The sequence below is a fragment of the Balaenoptera physalus genome (genome assembly GCF_965194825.1).
Source record: "Balaenoptera physalus genome assembly, chromosome: 7".
Classification (NCBI taxonomy): Eukaryota; Metazoa; Chordata; class Mammalia; order Artiodactyla; family Balaenopteridae; genus Balaenoptera; species Balaenoptera physalus.
The window spans coordinates 98,228,992-98,241,529 of NC_138886.1; the positions used below are offsets into that span (position 1 = coordinate 98,228,992).

General features: G+C 42.1%; 1 long non-coding RNA gene across 20 annotated transcripts in view; it reads right to left on the reverse strand.

Annotated features, from left to right (window-relative positions):
* Positions 1-12,538, reverse strand: part of LOC309664502 — a 63,965-nt gene that overhangs the window by 46,628 nt on the left and 4,799 nt on the right. The gene's annotated exons all lie outside the window — the stretch shown is intronic.

Here is a 12,538-nt window from a genome sequence, read left to right on the forward strand (position 1 = left end):
CCCTACAGGATGAGCATATGTATAACCCCTATGCTCTGAATACACACAGATCCAACACACAAAACATTAAAATGCATACCCCTACCTCTTCTCAAATGCCTGCACTCACAGCCTCAAAACACCCAGAACCAGCCCCACCACCCAGCCGCACCATGCTACACCAACCGTACACTCCTAAAGGCACTCAGGCCCCTCATCTCTCCCCAGATCACACATACACAGTCTCTACACAGCTTTACTATTACCCCAAACCGTCCTATACCCCCAACATACATCCATGAGTTCCCCACACAGCCCTAACCCATGACAGAGGCAGCTCTACCAGGGGCATCATGGCACCCCGAGCGGGCAAATGCCGCTGAGGTAAGTGCCTCCTATGTTGCTGCAATTCTTGCTGCTGTTGCAAATCATCCCTTGACCCCACCGAGGCTGACTGGGACACCCTAAACGGGAAGTGGCAGCATATGAGTCAGGGAAGAGGAAAACTCCCTTCCAGGTATTCCCTGTCACCATCCACTGCACCAAAACATCGGATGACCAGCAAGAACAAGAAACAGAGACATGTAACTATACCATGATAGAAATGTAAATTTTTCTAGAAAAAATTTCTCCAAGGGAAGGGGGAGAACTGTGTTCCCCCTAATTATAAAGCCATGCCGTTACAATTCAAAGAAACGTCAGATACAGTACAACAGGCATTGGACTGCATCCATGTTGTAGCTAGATATGAGAAAGATAATTTTTCTGAAGCCCCAAATCTCACTTGCCACTAAAGGCACATGGGCCCCGCTGCCCCATCAGCCAGGAACCCAACAGAGGACCCTTAAGGGATATAGGGGCTTCTGGGGCCCTTACTGGTCTCCACCAAGGGGTGGTGCTTCACACAGCTCCATCCTTCATGGGATGACTAACAGACCTCCCTGTATTGGCAGTTCTGGAGATCGGGGTCCCTAATGACGTAACCTTGGGACAGCCCAAGCACAAGGTAGAAATTTTTGCTCAGGCGTTACAGACTCTTCAGCCGACTGGAGTGATGGGCAGCTGTCACCTCTCCGAATCCTGTACCCTGACCTCTGCCAAAGCCTCTGCCTTAGGGACCTGGCAGATCCCTGGAGCGTGGCCCTCCTCTGGGACAACTGCCCATATACTTCTCTAATTATCCTTGGGACACACATAAACAACTTTTCTTATGGCTCTCATTGACAACTGGAGCTCAAATTACAGTGCTTCCTGGGAAACCCTTCAATTATAAGCAAGGGCCACACGTTAGATTACAACGCATAATAGTCAGGGGAGTAGAAAGCATTCAGCTTCCATTGAATGTCACTACTGAAACAATCTTTATTAAAAATCTTGTAGTGGTGGTAGCCCCTTTGGCCCTACCCTTTCCCGTTACAGCTATGGATGCCTTGATGTACCGCAACGCCATTTGGAACAAACCCAAATCCCTGGTCTTCCTGGTGGAAGCTGAATATTGGGAGCCCATAAGACTGCCACCTAAGACAGCAAATATCCCCCAATAACATGTATGACAGGGGGCTGTGGGATTGCAGCCCAAAATTCAAAATTTATGACAAGAAGAAGTCATTAAACACACCATTTCTCCTTTTCAATTCCCCCATTTGGCTGCTATTAAAGCCTGCTATTAATGAGTGGCGCCTTATAAGCAACTACTGAAATATCAATGCTGATCCCCACTAGTAAGGCTCCCATTTCCAACACTGTCCAGTTAATTAAGGATATCCAAAGGGCTCCAGGGAATTACTTTGCTGTGACAATCTAGCTATTATGTTCTATTCAGTACCAGTTATTGAGGAGTCCCAGCTGCAGTCTACTTTTACTGCAGAAGGCACCCAGTATGTTTTAACCTGTCTGCCTACTGGCTATCTTAACAGCCCAGCTATTTCCCACGGTCTTTGCTGGCAAGACCTGGTGTCCCCTTGCACCGTCTGGCACTATACTGATGTTCTAATCCAGAGCCCCTCAGGAGATTGGTGCACGAGGCCCTAACATGGTTGGTGACCCATCTATAACATCCAGGTGGGCTACTGCCCCACAGAAAATTCAAGGGCTCTCCACAACTATTACATTTCTGGGCATTAACTGATCCTCTAAAAGCCAGGAAATTCCTCTTGCAGCTAAACCTCAGCTGTTAACTATTCAGACCCCCAACACACTATAGCAAGCCCAACTCGTCTTACTTAGGTCTCTTCACACTCCGGAGGCAACAAATACCACACTTGTCCATCATTCGTAGACCCATTTATGCAGCCACGTACAAACCCTCCATATTTTACTGGCGAAGAGCTAAACAATAAGCTTTATAGCAGGCACAAAGGTCAATTAGTCAAGCCCTCCCACTGGTTCCCCCTGGCTGCTTCTTCTGGGCTGAGAATGGACTATGTGTCCCTTTGGACTAACACAGCTCCTCCTAGCTGCCTGTGGGCTTCTGGACCAGACGGCTGCTCCCTACACCACTACACCCCCTCAGAACCGATTTGGGAACTGGTTCGTTGGTTTGGCTCTTGGTTTGGTGTGCACTGATGCCAGAGTTTGCTTGCGTCTTTTGCGTTTTGGTGTACACAATGGGAAATACTCCATCTACCCTGAAGGAGAGCCCTTTGGGGCCTATATTAGATAAATGGGTGAAACATAGCCCTGAGCCTATGACTAAGAAACACATGATATACTATTGTGATAGGGTGTGGACCCAAAATATAGGATCAGAAGGGTGGTAGCCCCTGAATGGCTCACTCAACTTTTATAGGATCTCGCAGTTACAAGTGTTTTGCAAAACAGCAAGCTGCACCGGCAGTTGTTCCAACTGCCCACACTCCCCCCATGCCGCCATCATATTCACCACCTCCTGTTTCCCCTACCCACCGGGATCAAATAGAAGTTTCTGTGTTAACCCCCAGAGCACAGGAGCCTGATTTAGTATCACCATCTAAGACTCCACAGGCCACCCAATTTGGACTGGGAGCCACTTCCACAGCAGGGCAATTTCCCTTGTGCTGACAACCTATAAGAGGCCTGGCGACGCCCTTGGACTTGAGGCGTCCGATTCTAATTTCCCCACAGGAGCCCCAGGGAACTTTGACAGTGGGGAACGAGTTGATTGACTCTCCAATAGATACCACTCCCCAAACCCTCCCTGTTTATCTTAAGAGGCTTGTAAATATTAAACAAAGGGGAAACAAAGTCATCCTAGGAAAAACTTGCCTGTATCTTTGAGATGCAAACGTCCTTTCTGGTCTTCTCCGGAACCCTCATCTCTGCCATCTTTTTAAAATGCATCTTTTTAAAAGAGGGTAAAGTAATTTAGAACTTGACTTATCAAGGGTAAATAAAAAACCTAAGTGTCTTTTCTGTAAAAATTCAGCCATCTAGACAAGTGAGTTTGATTTTTTCCATCTGTCAGAAACCTAATTTGAATCCAACCTCTTTTTGTAAACTGATGGGTTTCACGTGGCTGTACCTGACTCCCTGCTGAAATTTGGAAATGACAACTATGACGTCTCTGTATGTTTGTGTCCTTGTATGTGTCTTTGTCTTTGGATAACATTGCTGAGGTTGATTTGTGGATGAGCTCTATTTAATTGGCTTAAAGAAAAGTGAGCACTTACAAACCAAACTATTCTAAATACAAGAGAAATTGAGCTAAATGAGCTTCAGGTTCATGTGAACTGGGAAATAGTCAGTATTAATTAAGACCTGGTACTAATGTTCGTTTGTTGATCTAATTAATATAGACATGCTGTTACAGTCATCAACATTAAGTATAATACCTTTATTGTGCCTAGGTTTAATATAAGCTAAATAAAATCTTGTTATATCTATTGCAAATTTGTCAGCAAGGAAATAACCTGATGTGAAGAAACTTTTAAGGAAAGAAAATGCAAATGAAATAAGAGCTTTGGGTGAACTTTTTAAAATACTTATCTTTTAGGAAGGTCTATCTAAAATTAGTCTCTCCAGATATCTGACCACTTGAAAGTCAGAATTGTGCTAAAATAAGTGACAGAAGGTTTATGGAAAGTGGACCCTGAAAAAAAGAGTTCTGTACGTGGTCAGGATTGACTAAGTTTAAAATAAGTTTAATTGAGTCAATAAATTTTAAAAGTAAGCTGGTGCAAAACTTGAATTTCGCTTTTCTCTCTGTTAAGAAGACAAGGTTTCTTAAGATTTTGGACTGCCTTTGATGCCAGATTTTAAGTTTTTCTACCTTTTAAGAGATCTGTTCTGTACTTGCCTTTGAAATCTTTTATTGTTACTTTGGCTAACTGAATAACTATTGTTTCACAGTGACATGTGATCCTATCTGACTGTTTGAAACCGTTTTCTTATTTTTCGGACAAAACTTCCCAAATCAAATTATAATGAAGTTCCTTTGACCTCTAGCTAACTTTGGGGTGCTTCAAAGGGCCCCTGAAACATCCCAAAGAGAGATATTAACTAATTCGGTTGACTTGGTATGTTGAATTACACGGGAAGTGTTGTCAAATAAGCAATAAATCTTCTTAGGTTACATTGTATGCCAAATGATACAGGTATTCCACAGATTATATGGAGTTCCTAAAATTTGGTATGTCCTGGTAAAATGTTACCAGTCAGAATTCTCTTTATTATCGGAAAGTGTTGCATGTCACCGCAGTAACCACGTTACTTTGTCAATTGCATCGTAATCAGATTTAAACGTGCCTTCTCTTTGTTTCTTTTCAAGTAGCCAAATGTATGTCTCAGCCCACTCATCTTTGTAAAAATAGACATAGAAGTCTTTCAAATGCTGTTTTAGCAGGAAGTTACTGATGTGTATGTGCCATTTACAGTGATTCTGTATATACTCCCCAGCTTCAAAAACACTTAGAACTGCTGCTGTGGTTTCTGGAAGAGTCAGTTGTTGGTTCCTCAATTACACCTGTGCAGCTCGGGTCTGAGTTTTTAAAGAATAGTTAACTTTTAAAGAAGTTTCTTTATCAAAAGAGCAGTTTGAGTTATAGCCATGGTTTTTGCTGGGTTAACATTGGCTTCAGTTAAATCGTTTCAATTATAAAGTAAGTATAACTATGGTGAAGAAGCTTGTCTCATTTTTAAATGTTGAATCACATTTTATTTCTTGAATTAATGCGATAGAAACGTCAAAATTCCGGACCACTGGAATATGCCAACTTTTTTGTTTTGGGGTTGTGTGTATAGTTTTTGTTGTGCTGATTTGTTTGCTTGTTTTTTAAAGAAACTGAAACTGCTATGTCTGCTAGTGGAAGAAAATGCTTTGTTTTGCTCTGAAGATTCTGAAATTATTCAGGCATATCGTGGTTCATAGATTACAAAGAATAATGGTAGTTAAATGCCAATGAACTATTTTTACTCTTTTTATACGAAATGTACAAATTTCGGGGGGGGGGTGGTGATGGTGGCAGCGGTGCCTCTTAACTACCTTATGTAAAACACTTGAACATTTTCATCAATATTGCCATCATCTGTTTAATACTCCCAGTATATTTTCTCAACGTGTTTACCTAAAGTTGTATGGAATGACATAATAAGCAATAAAATCTGAATTACACCCCCCCCCCCAAAAAAAAGTGCCGCCTTAAGTCTTTCGTCATTGTACACAGTTATGGTTTCACTCTGATGCCTTTGCAAAAATGCTCCCTCTTCAAGAAGATTTATAGAAGGGACCTTTGGATAAATACAAGTTTCTGGGTTTCAGACCATAAAGGTGAACTGGGTAAGATCTTGAAGAATTCTAATGGGAAACCTGATGGCTTCATAAAGCTGTTAACAAAAACGATTAGTTGCACATGACTGGGTAAACTGGTGACTATGGTTATAATTTTTATGGTTTCTATCTGAAAAATGACTGTTTTAAATCTGTGTTTTCCAGGTGTAAGCAAAACTCTCCCCTTAAACTAATTATGACTTAACAGTAATTTGTTAAATTATACCCTTGTAAGCAGAATTGAAACATTTATCTTTTTCTCTCTACCTGGTTGATCCTGCCAGTAGCGTATGCTTGTCTCAAAGATTAAGCCGTGCATGTCTAAGTATGCACTGCTGGTACACTGAAACAGCGGATGGCTCACTAACTCAGTTATGGTACCTCTGGTCGCTCGCTATTGCAATTGGATTACAAGTAGTTATACTGATCATTGTTCTTTGTTTCCAGATTGTTTGCTCTTTGTGTCTCCCTGCTGCACTGTGTCTTTGTTAACGTTACTAGCTGCATTACTTATATCCTGTCTATTTTATAAGATTGGTGTCTCTTACAGTACCCAGTATGTAACCAGGCCTCCAACAATACTTCTATGGCTAAACATCTTGAGGAAATAGATCACATTTATAACATAAAACAATTGTAATAGTGTGATTCTAGGTATGGGAGGAAGCAACAAGGGAAAATGTCTCCTGGGTCATAATTAGATAGAAGATCCAGAGGATCTTTAATTATCAATAGGGCCTAGTCCAAAAACTAGCACCTGGAGTGGCATATCAAGAATTCTCCCCTGACCTGGGATAAGCCTCCCAGCACCGTGGGACAAAATTTGATCCTGAAATGTCTCCCAAATATTGGTCAAAATCCTGACAAAGAGGAGAGGATCTGAGAAATGGAATATTGCCTGACACATCAGTCATTAGCGATTGCAGCCCTCCAACGTGAGCCGGTGAGCCCTGACGAAACTCAGGATATGAGAACATAGGATACAGCCCCGGGTAGCTGAGGTACATATCAAATGAATGATTTCAGTGAGCCCAGACTCTTGCATCTTCCCATACATAGAAAACTGCCAAATTCCTTAACTTGAGATGCTGCTTCCCAGGCTTGGAGCTCTCAAAATTCCCGTCAAATAGATCATAACTCTCAACTTTTAGGCTGAGAATATTTTTTTAAGGCTACAGGTGTAAAGGAGACACTTTCCAGAAAGGAACAAAAAAAAAAAAAAAAAAAAACGTTTGGAACACTGGCACCGATGGTGGACACTCCCGGAAAGTTCCATCTGACGAAGCAATTAGAAGGGCCGTCACCCCTTTTTCCACAAGACTGTGGAATGGACATTGACAGTAGGGAATTGTAAAAGGGAGGAGCCAAATCTGACTACACGTTGGATCTGTTTCTTTGACTTTAACCTTTGCCTTCCGCTGCTTTTGTTCACTAAAAGGACACTGTCTGTACATAATGGCCTGCCCCGGGGAACCCTGTTCCTCTGCCTGAATGTTAAACCAAAGTGCCTTTGTTCAGGGAAACACACGGACTCTGTCCACCTGTGGATGGCTGCAATTAAGAAGAAATTAACACATCCCCTCCCTGAGGCTGGCCATTCCAGGGGATATTCGCAAAACTTATGGCCCTTTTACTTTACCTCCACATCTCCTCCCCATCTCTGTGCTATAAAACAAACTGGCATCCAAACCCCGATAAGATGGTTATTTTGAGACTTTAGTCCGCCATCTTCTCGGTCTGCTGGCTTTCCGAATGAAGTCATATTCCTTGCCTCAACACCTAATCTCTGATTTATTGGCCTGTTGTGCGGCAAGCACAGCAAGCTTGGACTTGGTAACATCTTTACTCAGGACACGGTGTCACAAAATGGGACATTGTTTTCTGTTTGTTTGTTTTGTTTTTGTGTTTTGTGTTTGTTTTTGTTTTGGGCTGCACCACGTGGCTTGTGGGATCTTAGTTCCTCGACCAGAGATCGAACCCGCGCTCCCTGCAGTGGAAGCTCGGAGTCCTAAGCAATGGCCTACCAGGGAATTCCCATGGGACACTGTTACCTTGCAGTCATGGTCCTCACCTTTGTGAGACAGAGGTAGTAGTGTAGCAGGATTGAGAACGTTGTAAAGTTTAAGATAAGGATTAGGTGGTGAAAGCAGGATTTCACAGGAAGTGAATCTAGTGACACTTGCAGTGAAATGTTGTCAATTCAGAGTTAAGAAGACTGTGGACAATGTGTGGAGTTTGCAAATAAACTTCATTTTCTAGAGTCAAATCTGCCAAGGCTTCCACTAAATTTGCAGTTGTGGCTATAACCTTAAGACAACTGAGATAGGCATAAGCAACTGACTCAAGTTGCATGCTATAATAGGCAAAAGGCCTATGTTTACTACCATGCTCACATAGTTCCGCGGGGCCTGATTATGCCATTCATGCACAAATCAAGTAAAAGATTTTGAATAACCTAAAGTTAATCTATTAGGTAGAGATCTCTTTGCTAACTTAAAAGGGCTAATATATTTTGCCTCCAGTGGAGATCTCACCTTAAAGTTTCCGGATCAACCTGAACCTGATCATTTGGGTAACCCTAAGGCAGGCAGCTCTTGCAGTGCTTGTTTTAGCCTTATAAAAGCCTGCTTATGTTTATCTTCTCAAGCAAAGGATTCAGGGACTAAATCTTTAATAAGTTCATAGAGTGGAAGAGGTAACAGAGAAAAATTTGGAACCCAGAGCTTGCAATAACCAGCTAAACCTAGAAATCCACAATGCTAGCACTTAGTTGTGAGTCTAGGAAGTTCCTGTATCAGCCTAATTCTCTCTGCAGATAGCTGAATTCCTTCAGTGCTTAGATTATGTCCTAGGTAATGAACAGTGTCTAGAGATAATTGTAAATTTTCCTTTGTGTTCTTTCTCAGCTAACTGTTGCAGCAAATCAATGGAATCTTTTATGCATGCCTTATGGAATCTTTACAGTAGCTGAGTACAGCAGGAGGTTATCTCCATATGGTAAAAAGGTTGATTTCTCAGGGAACTAGAGGGTACTTAAATCTTGGTGAGGTACTTGGGAGAAAAAAGAAGGGGTCCCAGTGAACCCTTGAGGCATAAAAGTGCAGGTATATTGTTGATTGTTCCAAGTAAAGGCAGATAGATATCGGCTGTTGGGTCTCCGGGATGCTGAAGAAAGGTGAACAAAGGTCTCCAACAGTACACCATTCCAAGTCAGTTGAAACTTGTGACAGAAGGGTGGCTAGGTTTGGAACAACAGGAAAACAGGGAATAACTTTTTATTAATGGCTCCCAAGTCCTGGACAAATCGCCATCCTGCCAGGTTTCCAACCAGGCAAGATTGGCATGCTGCAGGGACGAGTACAGGAATGACTACCTCCTGGGAAATTAAGTTTTCTACAATAGGTGTGAGACCTTGTATGACCGCAGGCTTTAATAGTTGTTGAGGAAACCTAGGGAGAGGTTTAGCTACATCTATCTGAATCTGTATAGGTTTGCATTTTTTTATTCTTCTGATGTTAACACTGTCAGAAGTAGCCCCCAAATTTGCAGGCATCTCCACCAAATTAGAGAACTTTTGCTGAACTTCCTCTTTTATGTCCAGGACAGATTGTAAGGAACATAAATAATCAGGTTCAGGTTGATCAGGAAAGTTTAAGGTGAGATCGCCACTGGAGGCAAAATGTACTGGCCCTTTTAAGTTAGAAAAGAGATCTCTACCGAATAGATTAACTGGGGCTATATTGCATAGCAAAAAGGAATCTTGGTTGAGATAAAAATTCTCTCTGAACTTTATTAGGTACTCCCACTATGGAAACATCCTCTTGACTCAGAGGGACCTATTGTTCTTTGAGGGTGGGCTTTAGAGTAGAAAGCACAGCTCTGGTTAGGGCTAGGGATAGGGTGTTAAAGGGTTAGGTAATTATGTTTACAGTTAGGGTTAGGGTTTAATGTAGATTTCAAAGTAAAATATGAGAGTGGGGTTTAAAGTAGAAAGCATAGCTCCAGTATCAACTGAAATTTGGCAGTTTTTCATCAGTTTTCATTCTATTTTCCTCTGGGCTGTTTCAGGTAATTGCTGGTAATAGTTTACCAGAGAACCTCTGGAGTTCTGCCAACTAGGGGAGAGGGTCATGGGGGGGCCCTCCCTTTAAGACAGATACGAGAGCATTTGTGAAGAGTTTGCATAGGACCTTTGAGGACACCTTTTTGTCCAGTGTCCTCACTGATTACAAATGAAACATCAACTTTGGGTCATCGAATTGATCATGGACCCCTAGGAGGTTGTAATGGGGGAGGCCTAGGTGTTATTTTGTGTCTCTTGCCTTAGAGCTGTTGTAACTGTAAGGCTATGAGCTTGGTGGATTTCTGTTTGTGATCTTGCTCCAAGGTCCTTTCAAAATGCTCAGCTATAGTCAGGAGTTCAGTCAGGCCTACAGCCTCCCAGCCTATTTTCTGCCCTTTTATCAATCCACTAATCTCAGAAGATAATCCATTTACAAAGAGGGCAGTTAAAGTAGGCTGAGTGGCCTTTTTATTGCTTGCAACCCCAAATGCTGTAAAAAGAGAGCCTACAAACTGGCTCTAAAGTCTTCCACAGATTCACCCCTCTTTTGTTTGTATGAGTGAATAATAGGCCAATCATTATTAGGCCAATTAATAATAGACAAAGTGTGAGCAGGGAAGATTTTAGGAAGAGCTTATAAAAGGTTAGTTGTTATTCTGCAAGCCTTTTTAGGTTGAGGATCTTGAATATCATCCTAGGGATTATGTCATTTTGCTTCCCGCGTCCATTCTGGGGCTTCCCCCAGTCCTACCAACATGTGTACAAGCGGATAAAGATCTAGCAGTTTGGGGACATAGGCCGTGACAGTGACTCTAAATTCTTCAAAAAATGTTGGGAGTTCCTCCCTAGGTTTAGAGAATTCTTTGACTATAGCTCTCAGTTCAGTCTTTGACCAAGGGGTAAAGGACACCTGAGGGGGCTCACCTGCAACCTCAGCTAGTTTGACTTTAAATGGCAATTGTTAAATATTCTCTTGGGAATAGAAAAGTATTTCAGACAGAAAATGAGTAAAACAAGAGTACTCAGGTGAAAAAGGAAAGGGGGGGACAGTAGGAGTTAAATCTGCAGTCACATCCGTCCTATGGTCTTTTGTTTCAGGTACCTTTTGTCTCTTTAATTTTTCATTAGCTTTCTGTTCCAACATAGCTCTAAACGAAGCTATGTTGGAATCTTGAAACCTTCTGTAAACTTTTACATACCAATTAAAGCAGGCATCTCATTCTCCCTGTCCAATTTGGGAACCCTTGCTCTCCAGTGTTTTCCTCAAATGTACAATCTTGTCTAACTGGAACATTCCCCACAATGACCATTGTAATTCTAGATCAGTATTAGTATAATTTTGCCATCTTTCTAAATATCTACAGCCTCCAGGACCATAATTCTCAAATATAAAATAAGCAGGTGTGCCAGAAGCTGGCATTCTCAACTCTTTGGTGATAAAGGATCTCAGTTCCTTAGCTAGCCTTTGTCAACCCAAAAGAACACACAAAAGAACTGCGCCTTAATATATCAGCAGTAACAAAGAGATGTTACTATGTCCTGGCCAAAAGAAGGCCTGGTATGCACCACCACCAATTCCCAGGGATCCCTGGACTGAGGAAAAAGATCCAACCAGCAAATCCCAAGGAATGGGGACTGCAAACTGATGCCTAACAAAATGGAGAACTATAGCCGCCACCAACAGTTCCAAGCATGGAAACTGAGGGCTGATGCCAAACAGATGGGGAAGTGCAGACTACACTGCCAGCAGTGCCCAATGTGGAATCCAGGGAACAAAATTAGGGGCTAGGGTTTACCACTCAAAAATATACTGGCAATAACCAAGAGATGTTACTGTGTCCTGGGAATTTCCATCTGAAAGGCTAGGGGTTTGGCCTCAGGGAGAATCCTCTACCAGCCAAACTGACCTGCCCTGTAAAGGAAAGCCAATTAGATTGCGAGCACAAACTCAATCAAAGAGAATGGAGCTCAAACCAAGAGGAACTTACCAACAACCTTCAGGAATGGCAAGAAAGACAGTGAACTCAAAGGAGTTGTGGGCACCACACCTGTTTCTCCTTGTCCCAAATGTTATCAGAAATTTGCTTCAGATCCCATCACTGCCACCAATATATTTATCTTTTTCTTTTTAAAAAGATAAGCATTTAATCATAAAATCATCCTGTTAGCAAGAGGAATCATGAGAGTGGATTTTAGAAAAGTGCACATACATATTTTTATACAGAACATTTCTGGAAGGATACATATTCAACTGTTAGTGGCCACCTCTGAATGCCACCAATGTATTAAAAAACAAAATTTAACTGAGTAAATTTGAAGATTTACTTTGAAGTTTGAATAAATTGGCTTTATTAAACGATTCATGAATCAGGCAGCATCTCATCTGATAGAAAGGGAGATACTCCAACGGGTTACACAACATGGAAGGCTTTTTGTTTTTTGGCCATGCCACATGGCATGTGGAAATCTTAGTTCCCCGACCAGGGATCAAACCCATGCCCCGTGCATTGGAAGAGCAGAGTCTTAGCCCCTGGACCACCAGGAAAGTCCCAGAAGGCTTTTAAAGTAAAGAGGGTGGGACAAGGAAAGAAAGTCATCATCAAGGGAAAAAATGAAAGTTCACTGGAGGAAAGTGAAACTTCAGGTGACAGTGGCTTCTCATTGGCTAAACTGCGGAATATTCTATTAGCTATTTCTATTTTCTATTTCTTGTTGCTGGCCAGGAAGGAAGTCTTCCCTCCTCCAGCTGGGGT